Consider the following 17,814-nt stretch of genomic DNA (forward strand, 5'->3'; position numbering starts at 1 on the left):
AGACCCTGATGAGTTCCTTGTAAAAGACAGGCAGCTCCCGGAGGGCGGTCCTGACGCCCCCACACTCACAAACAGGAGCTGCATGTTGTTGTTGAGGCCGTGCTGCTGGCGAAATAAATACATTGCCAGAGCACGCCACCTAGGAGGAGGCTCGACGTAAAGATATCTCTGCAGGGTCTGAAATGGAAAGTCGCGAGCTGGGCGCTGACGCACAACAACGACTGACCACCCTCCCCAAGCGGGAGACTCAAGACCGCGGCAGAGATCCAGTGCTTCCTGTTGTTCCAGAAGTCCACCAGCTTCTTCTGTATCTTGGCGACAAACGCAGGGGGAGGGCTCAAAGTGACCAGCCGCTACCACAGCATAGCGGCCACCAGCTGGTTTATGACTAGCGCTCAACCCCTGTAGGACAGCACTTGGAGCAGTCCTGTCCAGCGGCCTAGGCGAGCGGCGACCTTGGCCTCCAGCTCCTGCCAGTTCGCCACCCACACTTCCTCGCCGGGGCTAAGGTAGACTCCCAGATAGAGGAGATGGGTCGTGCTCCAGGCAAAAAGCCTGAGCTCCTCCGGCAGGGAGTCCACCCGCCACTGACCCACCAGGAGTCCGGAACATTTCTCCCAATTGATTCTGGCGGAGGACGCGGTCGAGTAAATCTCCTGGCACTCACACATCCTCCGCAGGTCAGCGGGATCCTCTACCGCGAGGAGCACGTCATCGGCGTAAGCCGAGAGGACGACTTCCACGCCCGGCCCTTGCAGAGCCAGTCCCGTCAACCTCGTCCACAAGAGGCGCAGGAAAGGCTCCACCGCATATTTCCCCTCCCGCAGGAGCGAAAAATTGTCAAATCTACGGCGTGCCTGTCTGCCGCCGTTGATGTTGAGGCTGGCTATGGTTATCTTCATGACTAGAGCATAGTGCAACCTCTACCTAACCTATTGTGGGGGGGGAGTGGAGTCGTTTGTTGACCTCCACTCCTTCAGCAGCCCAGCGAGGAACTTTTTGAGCCGGCGCAGCTCAAGGCATTGCGCCTTTGATAAGGGCCCGCCCGCGGCCATGGTTTTAGCTGCGGTGCGGACGGAAGCGACGAGCAGCCCCGGCTCGGACCATCTTTCCAGGGCCAGACGGGCTTGGGCGCGGCGACCCCGGCACTGGACCAAAAAGTCCCGGAGTTCCTTTACAGGAATGAGGAGGGTCTCAGCGGCAGCCGCGAGCAGATCCACCGCCTCACTGGCGATGGTCTCTAGATCTTCTCCTGCGTCCCCCACCGAGTCTCCGTCCCCCTCCGGGAGGTCGCCGCCAGCAGCCGGCCCATCGACCGCACGAGGTACGGCAAACCGCCCGGCCGCTCCATCTGGCCCTGGCTCTGCCCCGATCCCACCCCCACGATCGTCGGCAGAGGAGTCCCCACTGAGCATTTTTAAAAGTGGTGCTGGGTCGGGAAGCGACAGCGGAAGGGGTTCCTCCTCCGCCCCAGGAGCCGGGGAACACGGAGAGACCTGGTTTAGGAAATTCTCCAGGTCCACCAAGTATCCCAGCTCCAAAGTATGGGGCGAGGGTTGTTGTTCTTCCCCCTCCCCGCCGCCTCCCCCCGGCCCAGCGTGTGGATGCATATTACCGTTGTCTGCAGTGTCAGCTTCTGCCGAGTCGAGCAAATCCCGGGGCAAGTTGGGTATTGGCTGGGCGGCCTCAGGTTCGGCCTTTTCGGCCTCGCCCGCCTCAGTCCCCGGGACGCTCGACCCGGCGGCTACGGATTCTTCCGCTGGCCCCACGCCCCCCACGACAGGCAGATCTTCCACATCATCCCCGGGAGGCAGCGGCTGGGCAGCCTCGACTGCCTCACCCTCCCCGGGGACAGATTCCTCACGCCTACAGCGCAGTTCGGGGGCGCTGGTGGGGGACGCGGGACATGCGACGGGCACCGACTCCTCCGCGGAGGGATGTTTTCTCCCTCCACCTCATTGGAGCGGCGCCTCCTTTTTTTCCTGGGGGTTCGCGGAGGCAGGGAGACCCCCATGTCTGCCGAGGCCTCCCGCTCCACTCCCCCCTTTTTCTTGTCTTGCCCACGCCCGAACCCCTCGATGATACTAGTCAAGTGCTCGGGCACGGGCTCAGGGCACCCCGCGCTCGCCGGTGACGGGGTTTGGCCTTGCGCGGTAAACAAGTTGTTTGGCGCACCGAGGGGATGTTTCGCCTTCTTCCGCGCCTTCTTTCCGGTCGTGAAAACAAAGGCCCCCGATGATGCCCGCGCACCTATGGCTCCCGGCAAGCGGATGCTACTAGGGGGAGGGGTGGCGGCGGCGCCAGCCTTGGACGCCCTCGGTGGTTTGGCAGCCTTGTTGGCGGGGCAGTTCTTGCGAACATGCCCCACCTCCCTGCAGGCATGGCACCGCACGCCATCCGACGTCCAGAAGACGCGGTAGGCAGTCCCCTCGTGCACCACATTAAAACAACCCTCCGTCATCTCCTCCCGCGCCAGCCGGACAAAGAGCTGGCGGCGGAAGGAGAACACATGGCGCAGGCTGGTCTCCCTGAGGCCGAGCGGTATGGGGTTGATCCCCGACCTTACCTCCCCCAGTTGGTGTAGGTGAGGGAGGAGGAGCTCAGCGGGAACAAAGGGCGGGACGCTTGAAATGATGACCCTCTGCGTGGTGACCTCGAGAAGGTCCACTGGCAGGAAAGTCCCGCCCACCGTGAGCCCCTTTTCAAGGGCCAGGGACACCGGTCGCTCCGACCCCAGGAAGAACACGGCCTTCCCAGACATCTTGGAGGCTGCGACAATGGCCGAGGGGCCGACTACCCCAGCCATCGCCCGCGCACACTCCTCAATGCTCATTGTGGGGTGAGTGTAGCCCTTGACCCCGTGTTTTTTAGTTATCAGTCTGAATGGTGGCAGGGCAACAGGAGGCGCAGGAGGCGCCGTGGATGTGGACGCCGCCTGCGCATAATTCCTAGCTGGCCCTGCCACCAGCGTGGATGGGGTCGCCATCACGGGGTCCCTTTAAGCGCGACACCCACCCCAAAGTCACAGGCCTTAATGGTCTTAACTGGCCTCGTTTAAGTTCTTAAAAGCGGGAGCTCTGAAAGAGGCACACCTCTCCCCTAATTTGCAATTGGGGAGGGGCCTTGCTCCCTCTGCTCAGTTGTCTTAATTGTTCTTGTCTTTTTTTCCCAATTGGGAGGAAAGGCTCTCAGAGAGAGAGGGGGGAGACAGAGAGAGAGACAGAGTGATGGGGTGTGGGAAAGAGGGAGGCTGCAAGGGCAGGTCTCCCTTCACAGTAATGGGTGGGTGCACTCCCCAGATGGCAAACAAAACAGTCTTTGGGGTGATCTTCGGCTGGGGGGAGAAGATGTCTTCACCTGGGGCAGCTGGAGCCACACAGGTACACACTCCCAACGATGTTAATTAGGGTGATTCAGTTTCTTCAGCCTGGTAGCTCCAGCTATCCCAGGCTAGGCAATTGGGTGAGGGGTGCTTCAGTGGTGTGTGGGCCTAGCTGTAGGCAAGACCCCCACACACACTTCCACACACACACCCCCCCCCGCGGTGTTCTGGCCCTCGATTGGTCTTCTTTCCTCCCCCCACCGATACAACAAAGTATTTTTGGTGAATGCACCAAAACACACCCACCTTTGGCTGAAGAAGTCTTTCCCTCCTTCCACACTGGTAAGTTGTTGTTCTTTTTTCCACCTCTTTCCAACTCTTTGTTGAAATAATGAAGGTGTTGCAGTCTTCTGCTCTCCTCCTCTCACTCTAGATGAATGGTAATGAAGCCCCTTCCTATCTCCTGTTCCTGGGCTGGTCTCAGGGCTCACTCCAGGCCTTCCAGACAGAAGCTAAAGCAGGGAGTTCCTTCTCTCAAAGCAGCCAGGCTCCAAGTGCATAGGCCACGCCTCCAAAGCTCCATCATTGGTCCTTGTGCATGAAACTCTTTTTGGGAGTAAACAAAAAACATTAAACCGTGCCCCCCCCCCCCCGATCTGGGGGAAACACCAAACATTTACAGGCCCTTTTATTTTTTGTGGTATTTTTTGGGGGGGTTTTTTTGGCACAAAAACATATTTTTTCTCCAAGTGCCCCCTATAAAAGGGGAGGGGGACACTAAAAGCACCGGCAATTAATGTTAGTTTGCAGGTGCAGCAGGTAATCAGGAAGGCGAATGGAATGTTGACATTCATTGCCAGAGAGATGGAGTACAAAAGCAGGGAGGTCCTTCTGCAACTGTATAGGGTATTGGTGAGGCCGCACCTGGAGTACTGTGTGCAGTTTTGGTCACCTTACTTAAGGAAGGATATACTAGCTTTGGAGGGGGTACAGAGACGATTCACGAGGCTGATTCAGGAGATGATAGGGTTACCTTATGATGATAGATTGAGTAGACTGGGTCTTTACTCGTTGGAGATCAGAAGGATGAGGGTTGATCGATAGAAACATTTAAAACAATGAAAGGCATAGACAAGATAGAGCAGAGAGGTTGTTTCCACTGCTCGGGGAGACTATAACTAGAGGGCACAGCCTCAAAATACAGGGGAGCCAATTTAAAACTCAGTTGAGAAGGAATTTCTTCTCCCACAGAGTTGTGAATCGGTGGAATTATCTGCAAAGGGGAGGAATTGAGGATAGCTCATTGAATGTATTCAATTCACAGAAAGATAGATTTTTAACCAATAAGGGAATTAAGAGTTATGGGGAGCGGGCGGGTAAGTGGAGCTGAGTCCACGACCAGATCAGCCATGATCTTGTTGAATGGCGGAGCAGGCTCCAGATGCAAGATGGCCTACTCCTGTTCCTAATTCTCATGTTCTTATGTTCTTATGAAGGTGTCCATCAGAACAAGGAAAATGCTTTACCACTGGATTTATTGACGGTTCTGTTGGTGATTATCAAGGAGATCGCTTCATGTCCCACCACACAGGTGTGAGAGGCGCCGCTGGCCCACTCCTCGGCTGCAATGGATAGCAGGCTGTACATGAAGAAGGAGCTGCTGCCGTTCTCCGCCATCACCTCGGTGTTCTGGTAGTTGCGGGAATCCACCGGCTTTCATTGACGGTCCATTTGACGAAGATTTTTCGGGGGGAGAACCTCTCACTAAGCAGGTGAGGCTGACCAACCTCTGAGCAGAGACTTCTGCTGAGGGCAGGAGGACAGACACGGCTGGTTCCCGCGGATCTTTCGCTGTAGAACAGTTACAACAAAGGCCAATGAACTGGATAGTTCCAGAGACAATGGGGGAATTTCAACCCAATACAGCGGGCGGGTTTTGGGCGTGGAGGTTGTTAAATTGGTAAAAATTAGAATCCCTACCTCAACTCGCCTACTTCCAGTTGTAATATTATATTTGAGTAATATATTTAAATGATACTTGAATCCTCTATTTTAACCACCATTTGGTGTTTAACAGTCGTTGGTCCGGTTTGACACACTGTGTAAATCTCAGCAGTTACAGCAAGGTGGGGATTGCTGCTCCCAGGTGGTAATTGCCCTTGCACCTACCTCCTGGATCCAGGATCCGCGACCTCCTCACTCGGCTTCCAATCCTCCCGTTTTCACTGGTGGCCTGTGAGACCAACGCCCACAACTCGCCTTCTTCATTTAAATTCAGCCAATTTCCGGTGGTTAGATGTGAGAGAAATGGACACCGCGTTGAATTTTGACGCTTTTCATTTTCCCCTCTGTTGCCTCTCTGGTTTTCCATCCCTTATCCGAGGGAACGTAATCTTTCTCTCTGAAATCTTGAAGCATTGGACTGGAAAATGACAAAGAATTTAATGCACAGAACGAGGAGATTTGGCCAACTGGTCTATGCCGGTGGTTGTGATCCACACAAGCCTCCTCCGAGCCCACTTCATCTAAACCTAATAATATACCGTTCTATTTCTTTCTCGCTCATGGACTTATCCAGTTTCCCCTAAAATACATAATGTCAGGTCCCAGAGTGCTGAGATGGTGGAATTACCAACCTGAATGATCAGAGTAGCCATTAAACACTTTATATAATCAATTGGCCCTTGCACACGCATCGAAATTGTCGCAGTGTCTTACTTATTGCAACAATCTCCCCGCTCACCCTTTTCCTTGTGGATGGAATCTCTGAGAGGAGTCGGCATATCCTGATGGCTCACCACGCAGTAGAACTTATTCCCACTCAGCCAGTCTTGTGTCGAGATGTTTTAGTTGCTGATCACACTGTTGGGATCCTCTCCGGGTTGGACGGCAATCTCTGATTTCAAAGACTCGTTTTTTCGTGTCCAGGTCACGGTGAGCCCATAAGGAGCGTTAGACACGACGCACGTTAAGGTCACCGTCGCCTCCAGTAAAACCTGTTCCAGTGACGGTGGGCGAAGAGTGATTTTTAATCGCTGCATGGGACATCCACTGCGAAACAGGAATGAAAGTCAGGAAAAGCCGCATCTTCAGAATCAGGACACCAATAATTAGCCTTAACTCTTTCAAGGGGAATAACTCACTTTTGAGATATCAACCTCTCGCTATTGCTTGAACACCGTCGTTATGGAAGGACAATGAATTGGCAACGATTCCGGGGAATCTGGAATATTTCCTGTGTATTTGAGCCAGAGCTACCTGTAATGGCCTGTGAAGCAAATACCTGGCGTAAAATGGGAATACATTGGGACGCAATTGTGATAGGCACTGAATAGCGCTCTTCCTGAAATCCCTTGCTCCTTTACGCCCGTCTATAGATTCTTGCACCCAAGTGCATCTCCACTGGTTATAATAGCTGAAGCCCGAATATCCCCAAGTTCAAGAGGTCTACACCTGCATTACCCTGGTTCAAAACCAGTGTCAAATTAATTTCAGGATTTATGGGACAACAGGAAACAAAGTTAAGTTTCTAGTCTTTTGCTGCTATTTTTGTTGCGATGAAAATGTGCAGGAACCAGTCACATCCACCGTCAGAGGAGAAGTGCAAGGTCCGGAGAATGGAGTTGCAAGGAATCTTTTGTGGTGGGGCATCATTTGTAATGATGTGAGGTAGTTTGTTAATATCTGTAATTACTGAACATTTATCATGTCTGGTGAGAGAGATTCAGAAAGCACTATGACCTCAGGGCATTAATAGCAACAAAGGAATAGGAGAAGGTCATTCAGCCCATCCATCCTGTCCCGCCATCCAGTTAGATCATGGCTGATGAACACTCAACACCATCTTCACGCCTTGGTTATGTAACCCATGATAAACTTGCCGAACAAAAATCTATCAATTTCAGTTTTCAACTTTTCAATTGAAAGCAAGTGTCAGCAGCTTTTGGGGAGGGAAATCCCGAATTGCAATATTCTTCCTGTTAGAAAATCCTTTCTGACATCACCTCTGCACGGCCTAACTCTAATGTTAAGGTTTTGCTACTTGTTCTGGACTCTCCCATCAAACTAAATACATGTTTCTATATCTACTCGATACAATTCCATTTATCAACTTAAACACGTCAATTGGACCATCTCTTAACGTTCTATTCTCACCAACTGATCATTTTACATTATTAGCCCCGGTATAATTCGGGTAAACCTGCAGTTTAGCACCTCCACGTATATCCTTCCTCAGGTGCGGAGCCTAGATTTGGGCTCAGTACTCTGAATAGGGTAGATGCCCATTCTTGCAGTGGGTTCCTGGACAGTTAGCAGTGAAGGATTCCAGACTCCTATTGCCATTCCGTATATGATCAGCTAACTCAGGATATACCTGAGACTAAGGACACTTCACTCACTGCCTGACACCAGAGCAAGGGGAAAGCTTCTTTGGCGAGGTTAATAAATCCTGAGCAATGAGGAATCCTGAACCAAAAGATCGTGGGTTGAAGTCCCACTCCAGATATTTGATCACAATATGTAAGCTGAGTCTCTCAGTGCAGTACTGGGGGCGTGGTGCATTGTCGGAGGTGCCGTATTTCGGATCATGTGTTAAACCAAGAATCCGTCTAGCCTCTCAGGTGGAGGTAAAAGTTCCCCTGGAATTATTTCAATGAAAAGCAGAGGAGTTCTCCCTGGTGGCCTGGGAATATTAATCCCTCAAGAAATAACACTAAACAAAAAAAATGGTCGTTATCACACTGCTGTTTGTGGGAGCTTGTTGAGCACTAAATGACTGCCGCACTTAGTACATTACAACTGTGACCACATTTCACAACTTAATTCATTGCCTGGCAAGCGCTTTGGTTCAGTCTGTGGTCGCTGAAGGCGCTGTATAAAGTCAAAATTGTATCACAAGAATACACAAACTGCATGATTGGGAATTAGGAATATTCCTCTGCTTTCTACTAATTTCAATCAGCGCTCAGAATGGTCTGGAACCTCCCTCGATTGTGCCTCTTACCCTATGATCTGCTGAAGTTACGGCTTTGTGTGCCCCCTTCATGAGTGACCTGGCAGGTGTAGACCGAGCCGGTGAACCATTCCCTGTCTGGGAGTGTCAGACGACTGGCCGTCAAAACGTTTCCGTTCATCTCAAAGGCGGGAGAGGTGATGAAGCCCGAATCCAGGAGTTGTCCACTCTTCAGCCAATTCACGGTCAGTGACTTTGGCCTTAATTCGATGATTGAACACATGGCGCTTACATATCTGCTGCAGATGATTTGTTCAGTGGAACTTAGCAAGAGGAGAACAATTGGAGGAACGATGATCCGTTCAGGACGTTCACGAGAAGGCATTTTATTGACATTGCTTGCAAAATAAATGATTAAGAAAGGCAAAGTCTCCTTATATTTTAACAAGTTCTTTGCTGTCAGATCCACACTAACCTGGCATTTGCAGAGAGCAAAATTGTGCGCAGTATACTCAGTGTAATATGCAGACCAGAACTGTGCATAATATTGTTAGTGCGATATGGGGACCAGAACCATGCACAGTATTCTAAGTGTGATATGGAGAGCAGAGCTGTGCATACTATTCTAAGTATGATATGGAGAACAGAACTTTACACAGTATTCTAAGTATGAGATGGAAACCAGAATTGTAAACTAAAACCTAAATGTGATAAGGAAACTAGAACTGTGCACAGTATTCTAAGTATTATATGGAGACCAGAACTATGCACAGTACTCTAAGTGTTGTCTAAACAAGTTTCTATACAAGTTGAACATAACTTCTCACCTTTTCACAGTTTGCCCTGTATCCCACATCATTAACCTGACATTGTGATGTTCCACAGCGACCCACCACGTCGAACTTCGCAGCAGATTGTGCTGCTCCCCACCTCGGACTCGGTGATGGTTAATTGGCTGCTCAGGGTGTTGGTTCAATTCTTTTTGAGCAATGACGGGTAGGTCTTCAATCCAGTCGTGGTCGGCTCTTTATCTTCCTTCCAGAAAAGGCTGATGATGTCAGGGGAGTCGTCCATCACCAAACAGCCCTACGTGATGGAGCCATCGGTGCTGGGTTGTTCACAGGAGGAGAGCAGGGCGCAGAGGGTGGGGGAGACGGTGTTACTGGGAAGGAATGGCCCATTGAACAAGTTAGACTCTGTAATCCGTGCTTATAAAAGAAATAAACAAATCGAAATTTGACTGCAGAATAAACTAATTCCACCATTTCTCCATCAAAGGCTACACGGGCATTTGAGCTTCTGTCAGTTCTATCGTAAGCACCTGTCAATGCGCTGGTCAGGAACGCACCACTCTATCACCGAGCTCTATCACATTACACAACAAGAACCTTTACACAACTCGTCAATAAAGAAGCCTTCATTGGATCGTGCAATAGCAGAACAGAGACGTGTTCCTGTTATTTCGGCCTGCATTTATTTCTCAATGAGCACCATTTTTTGTCCTTTATTTAATTGCAGTTTGGGGAAATTTGCTCTGTGCACATTGCCTGTGGTGTATCCCTACAAAACAACAGTGACTGCACTTCAAAGGAGCAGCGGAATTCCTGCTTAGGACGTTAGCAAAATACCCTCCAAACTTGCCTACCACATAATTCAACAGGTAGCATTTCCATAGTCTAGTTTCTAAGATGCATGTTGTAAATGAACCGCGATTGAGACGAATGTCTTCCTTATTTTCTCAGCATTTGAGTGAGAGCGATGTCCTTCAGCGCACTGTGATCTGAGCACTATTCCATTCAATTATATGCATGTCTCTTGAGTAGCCTGCTTCCTGCCACTCCATTCATAATCCGAATAAAATACCATTCCAAAATCCGGTTAATTTGAAGTTTACTTCTTAAATGGCCCGTTTCAATTCCCATTGTTGTTCTTGTTATATAACAATAACATGGACTTGGTTACAGGGAATACAATTTCGAAGTTCGAAAATGATGCAAAACCTGGCAACGTAGCCAATAGTGAGCATGATAGCAGCAGACTCCATGAGAAGACAGATGGACCAGTGAAATAGGTTGGGACATGGCAATTGCAATTAAATGCGAAACATTGAGAAGCGATGCACATTGGGTGGAAGTTGGAGAGGCAGTATAATCTAAATAGTATTGTTTTGAGGGGATGCACGAATAGAGAGATCTGGATGTACATATTCACAAATCTTTGAAGAGGGCAGGGCAAACTGGTAAGGCTGTTAGGAAAGCGTATGGGATACTTGACTTTGTAAATGGGGCATTGACTACAAAAACAAGGCGGTTATGCTAAGCTTACAGATCACGTGTTAGGCCTCAGCTGGACTATTGCGTACAATTTTGTCACCACAATGTAGGAAGGATGTCAAGCCCTTGGGGAGCGTAGAGGGGAGACTTTTACCTGGATGATGCCAGGGATGGGGTCTTCAGTTGTGTGGAGAGATTGGAGAAGCTAGAATATTCTCCTTAGAGCAGAGGTTAAGAGGAGACCTAAGAGAGATATTCAACATTATGTCAGGTTTTGATATACTAAGTCGGGAGAAATTGTTCCGCTGGAAAGTAGGTGGGTAACCAAATGTCGCCGTTTTAAAATAATTGTGAAAAGATCAGAAGGTGAAATTAAGGTGATTTTTTTCACACAGAGCGTTGGTAATTTCAGGAATGCACAAGGCAGTATCTCCAGTACGTCAGGAGGACTCATTTGCACGTTAAACTCTGGGGAGTTGGACTAAATTGGACAGCTCTTTCAAAGCCGGCACAGGCACGATGCCTGAATGGCCTCTTCCAATGCTGTGAGATGCTATCAGTCTACACAAGTCAGTGGGAATAGTTCTTCTAGATTTCATGGAAGGAAACACTTCATATTTTGGACACCTATACCAGATCTATTTTTATTGTTCGTAATAATAAAAGAGGATATTTAAAATAAAGGGATCTTATAAATCTGACGCAAATTAGTCAATCACATGCTGTTAGAAAGGCTTAAATTCATTGCGAATGATGACTTATTGCAGGTTGACTCTCTCTCTTTAAATGTTTCACAGCATTGCAGCTCAGTTACTGTGTGCCTTGTGTTGTGACCCAGGCCAATAGCTGCATCTCGTCACAGTTTGTCCCTGCCTTTAACCTTCTCAGGAAGAATTGGACAACATAATTTTTCTAAACATGAGGTCCCCATGATGGTTATTTGAAGTGGGAGTTTCGATATTCTCTATTTTAATTGTGGAAATAACTTGTAACCTCCCATCAGATCAGAACAGGCGCTGCTTTCTGGAGCGTTATTCACTTCCTGAAACTGTTTGTTCTGAAAGTGAGCTGAGGATCAGGCCAATCATGTTCATTAGTAATCTGATGCTCAAAATGTTCAAACATTAATAACTCATTAAAAATTGAGCAGTTTATCTGCTATCTGTTAGATGCTGATAACGGTGCCTAGAACACTGCCTGACCAAGCACTCTCAGGTCAGATACAGCACGGATAAGAGAGCAAAGCTCCCGCTATGCTGCCATGTGGGTCAGGACAGGTATAGCAAGTGTTGCACACAGAGTAATATGTTATCTATACTATCCCGTCAAACATTCCCAGCTCAAGTACTGCAGAGATGTGCCACGAAATGTCTCCCCATAAAATGCGTTATCAAATTGACCGATTAATTAAGCACAATTATGACGAGTACAATGAAAAGCTTCCAAAACACTGTCCCATTAAAGCGCACCACCCCTCCAAAGCTCTGATTAAATAGAAGATCATTCTATATTGAAGGACCCAATTAAATTCCACGTCCTTGTAAAGAAAAGGTTAAAGACTGATTAAAGCTACCTCTGCAATGTCCCATCAAGCATTGGCAGATAAGATAACGCACGGGTTAGTTGCAGAGTAAAGCTGTCATATCAAACACTGTCAGGGCAGGTACAACCGGGTTAGAAACTGATTAAAACTCCTTCGACTGTCTCCCCGTGGTGTTTCGGAACTGCTCCTTCTGACTGTCACAATCTGGATTACTGATCTCATCTCTACGGCGACTCCTCAACCTTAAAGTCAATCTTTCCCGTTTCTCACATATACCAGTTTCTTAAATAACTGAATTAAGTGACACTGCCCGCAATACAGGATCACAACCCAGAAGGTTTACAACCCGTCAGGAGGACTCCTGATTCTCACCCAGTGAGCAGGCGCACAGAAACAGAACAGACACAAACGGTGCAAAAAGGGTGCTCCATGCAGAGAGAGACCAGTTCAATCTGTTAATTTCAATGAAGCTGTTTGATTTCTAGTTTATTTCTTTTCAATTTCCAACCACCTCAACGCTGCAGATTCTTTGAAATTAATCTGATATTAATTTGAGAGACTCTTCAACATCCAGCCATTTCCCCATCTCTGTCAACTATCTTGTAAACCGTGTAAAAATTAACTTCCCTGAAAGCAAGTATCTGGAAATAATTCACATTCCACGGGAATTTGCTGCCTGTCACACGGGACTCGGTGACAGAGTAAGAATGTCACAATCCAGGAGACATATCCAGTGATACCTAATCAGCCACTGATTTTATATATTTTCATCAGTAAATATAACCTGTAAAATCGTCGCGGAAAAACAGGAAATTAATTCACTAAAATCTGCAGCGACACCTTGTCGAACTCAGCACAGCCGAGTTATAAATGTATTGTTTTCTAAATTAATATATGAATGAATTAAACATTATCTCCAACCCTTGAAATTTTGCAATAATTGTAATACTGACCAGTATGCAACACAATTGTAAGGGCTCGCTTATGTTTTAATGAATTAGCATTGATGTTACATTCTAATTTAATGTTCATGTTAGCTGAATATTGAAAATAATCTGAGTGCCAGTCTGGCCCTTCCTCCTCAGAAGCATACCTACCTGGAACTTTTGAAATTAAATTAATGTGCTTGAATTTCAGCCATACAAATACAAGTAATTATTAATAATTCTAAAACCTTTTCTGCCTGATAACTTGTGATATATTATGGTTTACTTAAAATACCATAACAATTAATCAATATTACAATATTAAGCAGCATATTAATACATAACTACTCAGAAATATACCTTATTTTTACTTAAATGGAATCAAAATTGAATAATTGACAATAATCAGGCAGTTCTACTAATGTCCCGCTCTCGACCGACACCTTTTTAAACTCTGCATGTTTCTAATGTAGCATAAACTGCGTCTATTCGCAGAGAACATTTCACATGATGGATTTGGGGGTGGTCTAATTTAAATAGTTCTCTGTCCAGCCGGGGTCACAACTCCGATGGGCTGTAAACCGCTTGTTTACTAATGCTGGAATCTCGAGCTGAAATATTCTCCTCAATCTTAAACCCCAAAAATGGTTTTATTAATTAAAATCCATCCTTGCGTTTTGCAGTCAGTAGCAGAGCCTCCGCTACTTAATAACACAGACAATCTTTTAAAGTTCATAGAGACATAGAAAATAGCTGCAGGAGTAGGCCATTCGGCCCTTCGCGCCTGCACCGCCATTCAATGAGTTCATGGCTGAATACTCCAGTTATTCACAAAATGCCCGTAAGTTAATGATTAAATATATTCTGCTACTTCTTGAAAATAGTTTCCAGAATGGTCAGTGTAAAACTAGAGGATAACAATTCATTCAGACCATCTGGGGCACTGAAACTGAATGAGCAAATGGAGGAGAGACATTGTTCATCAATTTAATATTAATAAGAATTAAACATAGCTCTCAGATATGATTTGTGCTTTGTCTACCGTTCTATTCCGCATACAGCAGCGTTTTGGGAGATAGGATTTTGTTTTAAATTCAAAATAAGATGAACCTTTTGTAAGTAAATTAATCTGCTTGAATTTCAATGGATTATTTGCTGTCTCCAGCCATACGCAGTCGGAACCTGCCTTGAATTTCAATATAATTACATGAACAATTCTTTGACTGCCAGCGACGCCTGTCTCTCAGCTTTTGTTCTTGCAAAGTGTTCAAGATTAACTTAGTGATAATTCTATCAAACAACACACAATATTGATTCAATAACAAATTTCTGCTACACAGTGAGAATGTCATACCCCGGCAGATATATTAAATTGATAAAATGGAATTTGCAACACGGCTTTAAGTTATAATTAATTGCACTCAGTCATTCATCTGTGTAAACAAGAGGTAGCAAGTAATTGAACTCCCGACTCAAACTGAACACAGCGGTGGAATCAGTATGTTGTTAATGAAATAATTGCAGGCATAATTAATAACTGTATCCAGCCTCTAAAAGTTTCTGCTTCCCTTAATGGTGCCCAGTGTAGAGCAGGATTTTTGAAGGCGAATAATATTAAGTAAATGAACATTGGACTTATAGCATATTTGAATAACATTCAGAGATATTATTGCATTATAATCGGTTGGTTAATAGTAATTTAATCCAACTACAACCTGAATAAGTTAATTATGTAGATGGCAACTAGTTACATTTCACATATTAATATACCAGCATCGTCAACATTGATTAATAGTTGAATATATAATTATCACTTCAATAATTGTGATGTTAAAATACCTTTCAATAATTTCTGATGTGTAAACCCGTCCTGTTCTTTGCCTACCGCCTGTTTTCAAACAGTTTCAAAATACATATCGTGTTTGGATTCGATCAGAAACCTGCTGCTGTCACCGATATTAAACATTGTAGAAACGCCAAACAGTTTCACAAATTCTAGGTATTCTGAGTAACACAGGCACAAACTCTCCTCAGCAGATCAACACTAAATCACATCGCTGAGGGGCGGAATCCCTCGACAGAACCTTTCATGGAGCAGATCCGTAATTCTATAAACCCTTTCAGCAGAATCAAATGTATCATTGCAAAAAATCTCATTACACAATCATCAAACCCGCCTAACACTGAAATAACGAAAGATTGAATTCAACAGAAATATAAAATACTGACAGAGAATTGTGATTGGACGGATCATGTTAAATACATTAATTTTGATATTATAGCGTATTTCAATAATAATCGGTGATATTACTACGTTATAATAATGTTAATTTAAATGTGTTCCAGCTGGAAATATGTTAATTTGTCAGTTCATAATTACAACTCATGTATTGAATCTGATCATTCGGGAACATTCGGTCAGTAGATGACAATGTAATTTTCATGAAAAAACTTAAAAGACCTTAAGGTTATTTACTGACCTCTAAGCTTTCTGTTTTGTGCCTACAATGTTCTTTTAAACACATTCAAACACAATGTTTGCATTCGATCAGAAAAACTCCAGCAATCAGAGGTCACCAAGATTAAACATTGCAGAAACGTCAAACAGTGTAATAATCATAAGGTATTTAAAGTAACCTCGACACACAGTCTCGTCAGCAAATAAATACCAAATCACATCAACAACATTTTCTGTGGAGAAACAGTTGAATTCTATAATCACTTTGCAGCAGAATCACATTGATAATTGCAAAAAAATCTCAAAACAAAATCCACCACATCCAAGTTTCAGTGAACGAAATAATTATTAAAATAAACAGAAATATAAAATAAAGACACAAATACAAGTGTTACTGAATCAGTGAATGCTCCTTACCTGCAGTCACCGTCACCATGGTTCCTTGTCCCCAGTAGCCAATTGCGTAACAGAGTGAGACACGTTGTGTCAAATACTCCGGCGGACTGTTAACTGTAAAATACAGAGATTAAATTCCACCCAGCTCTAAAAACCCGATTCCGACTATCGTAAGAGTGAATCAGCGAGATATTTCATTTTGTACCGTTCATTATATTTACAAAAATGATTGGAATACTTCTGAAGCATCTGTGCATGTTCAACATGGCAATCAATAGTAATAAAGAAGAAAACTGTTATACATTTAAATATATATATATATATATATAACTTATTTCTAATTATTTTTATTTAAGCCTCAGTTCCTTCGACGCTCCTGGCGTGGTAATGGTCGCAGGTTTGAGCAAACTCCCTGTCTGGGGTTTTTGTATGGAGAGCTCGCTCTGTATTGCACCGTGACCCACTCCCGTAGTCCTTCCTTGCACAGTAATAGATGGCGGTGTCTTCGCTCCTCATGTTCTTCATGTCCAACGTGAAGATGTTGTTTGAAGTGTCTTTGGATGCAGTAAATCGGCTCTCAATCCCTGGGACGTTATTGTTGCTCGCTGGAGTGTAGTAGTAAACCAGCCAATCCAGCCCCTGTCCGGGAACCTGGCGGACCCAGTTCATGCCATAGCCGCTAAGATCGAACCTGCTGGTTTGCAGGTCAGTCGCAGGGAGCCTCAGGAAATCCTGGTCTTTGCCTCGGGCTGAGTCAACACCACATCCGACTGGACACCTGTAAAAATAATCAAAATACCCCGAGGATCAATCCTCGAGAAATGATTCCTGACTCTGTAAAATTCCATAGAGAGACTATCACTGAGACAGTAACAATGAGAGAATTGGACAATAAAAACGACTCACGGGAAAGTAAAGCCAGCAACAAAACGAAAGCAATCGCCGACCTCATCCTCCTGGCAATGTGTGGTGACTGGTTCCGGCAAGAACTCACTGAGCAAACCCACTCCCAGACTGTTGTATTGCGCTCCCAGTGGCCGGCAGCTAAATACCCGGGAGATGGGGGCGAGGTTAAAGGCGCCACCCATTGATTCCCTGATCGAAGCGGTTTCTGTATCCACGTCACTCTTTCCACATCACCAACAGAATGAACTCACATCTGGACTGTAAATTAAATCCCTTTATTCCTCACTCTTTCACAGGGGATGTAAATCTTTGAGATTGAATTACATTATCAGGATCTAAACACACGGCCAGTTTGTGCTTTTACATCTCCCGCTATCTATCCATGCAACTGTACCAGTAAAGTATCCCCTATAATCTGAATTGATATCACTCTATGTACCCGAGTGCGGTAGATGGGTAATGTGATTCTATTTACAGTGTACTTGGCTGAAGCTACACTTTTGTTCTGGAGATGAGATCATACTCCTCACATTATACAATTGTCTCTCACTGCATTTCACTAACTGCCCCTGAGTCTGTGACTCTAAGACAGCCGTTTAGCTGTAAAATTTAGCTGTAAAATAAGTCCGCTTGTCTGATGATTAAGGAGTGAGTTGACGAAGACACATAAGAAAGTGGGGCCTGCCCGCTTCAGACCAGCGTTTTATGAGAGAAGCTGGTGAATCAGAATCGATAATGTGATCAGCAAACCTCGACATCCAAATCCTTGCAGCTAACTTTAATAGCGACCGAATGTGTAACAGACACGGGTAACAGGAACACGGTCTATCAGGACATAGTGATATGTTACAGAATATCACAGGAATAAATGCTTCATCTCCAGCAGAAACAGATCACAATCTGGGCCTTTCACCACCCACTGGTAGCCGGGCTGTGAGAGGGCTTGTTCAGCGATCCAAATCAGTTCAAATTACACTGCACACTGCGCGGCTACTAATCACGAATAATGGAGACATTAGTTTAGACCAGACGCAAA

General features: G+C 45.8%; 2 pseudogenes; both read right to left on the minus strand.

Annotated features, from left to right (window-relative positions):
• Positions 1–8,559, minus strand: part of LOC139235561 (Ig heavy chain C region-like) — a 96,685-nt pseudogene extending 88,126 nt beyond the window's left edge.
• A 689-nt stretch (positions 8,560–9,248) lies between these two features.
• On the minus strand, positions 9,249–16,824 carry LOC139235562 (Ig heavy chain V region-like; annotated as a pseudogene).
• Positions 16,825–17,814: the final 990 nt, after the last annotated feature.

The sequence above is a fragment of the Pristiophorus japonicus genome, chromosome 23 (assembly GCF_044704955.1).
Source record: "Pristiophorus japonicus isolate sPriJap1 chromosome 23, sPriJap1.hap1, whole genome shotgun sequence".
NCBI lineage: Eukaryota > Metazoa > Chordata > Chondrichthyes > Pristiophoridae > Pristiophorus > Pristiophorus japonicus.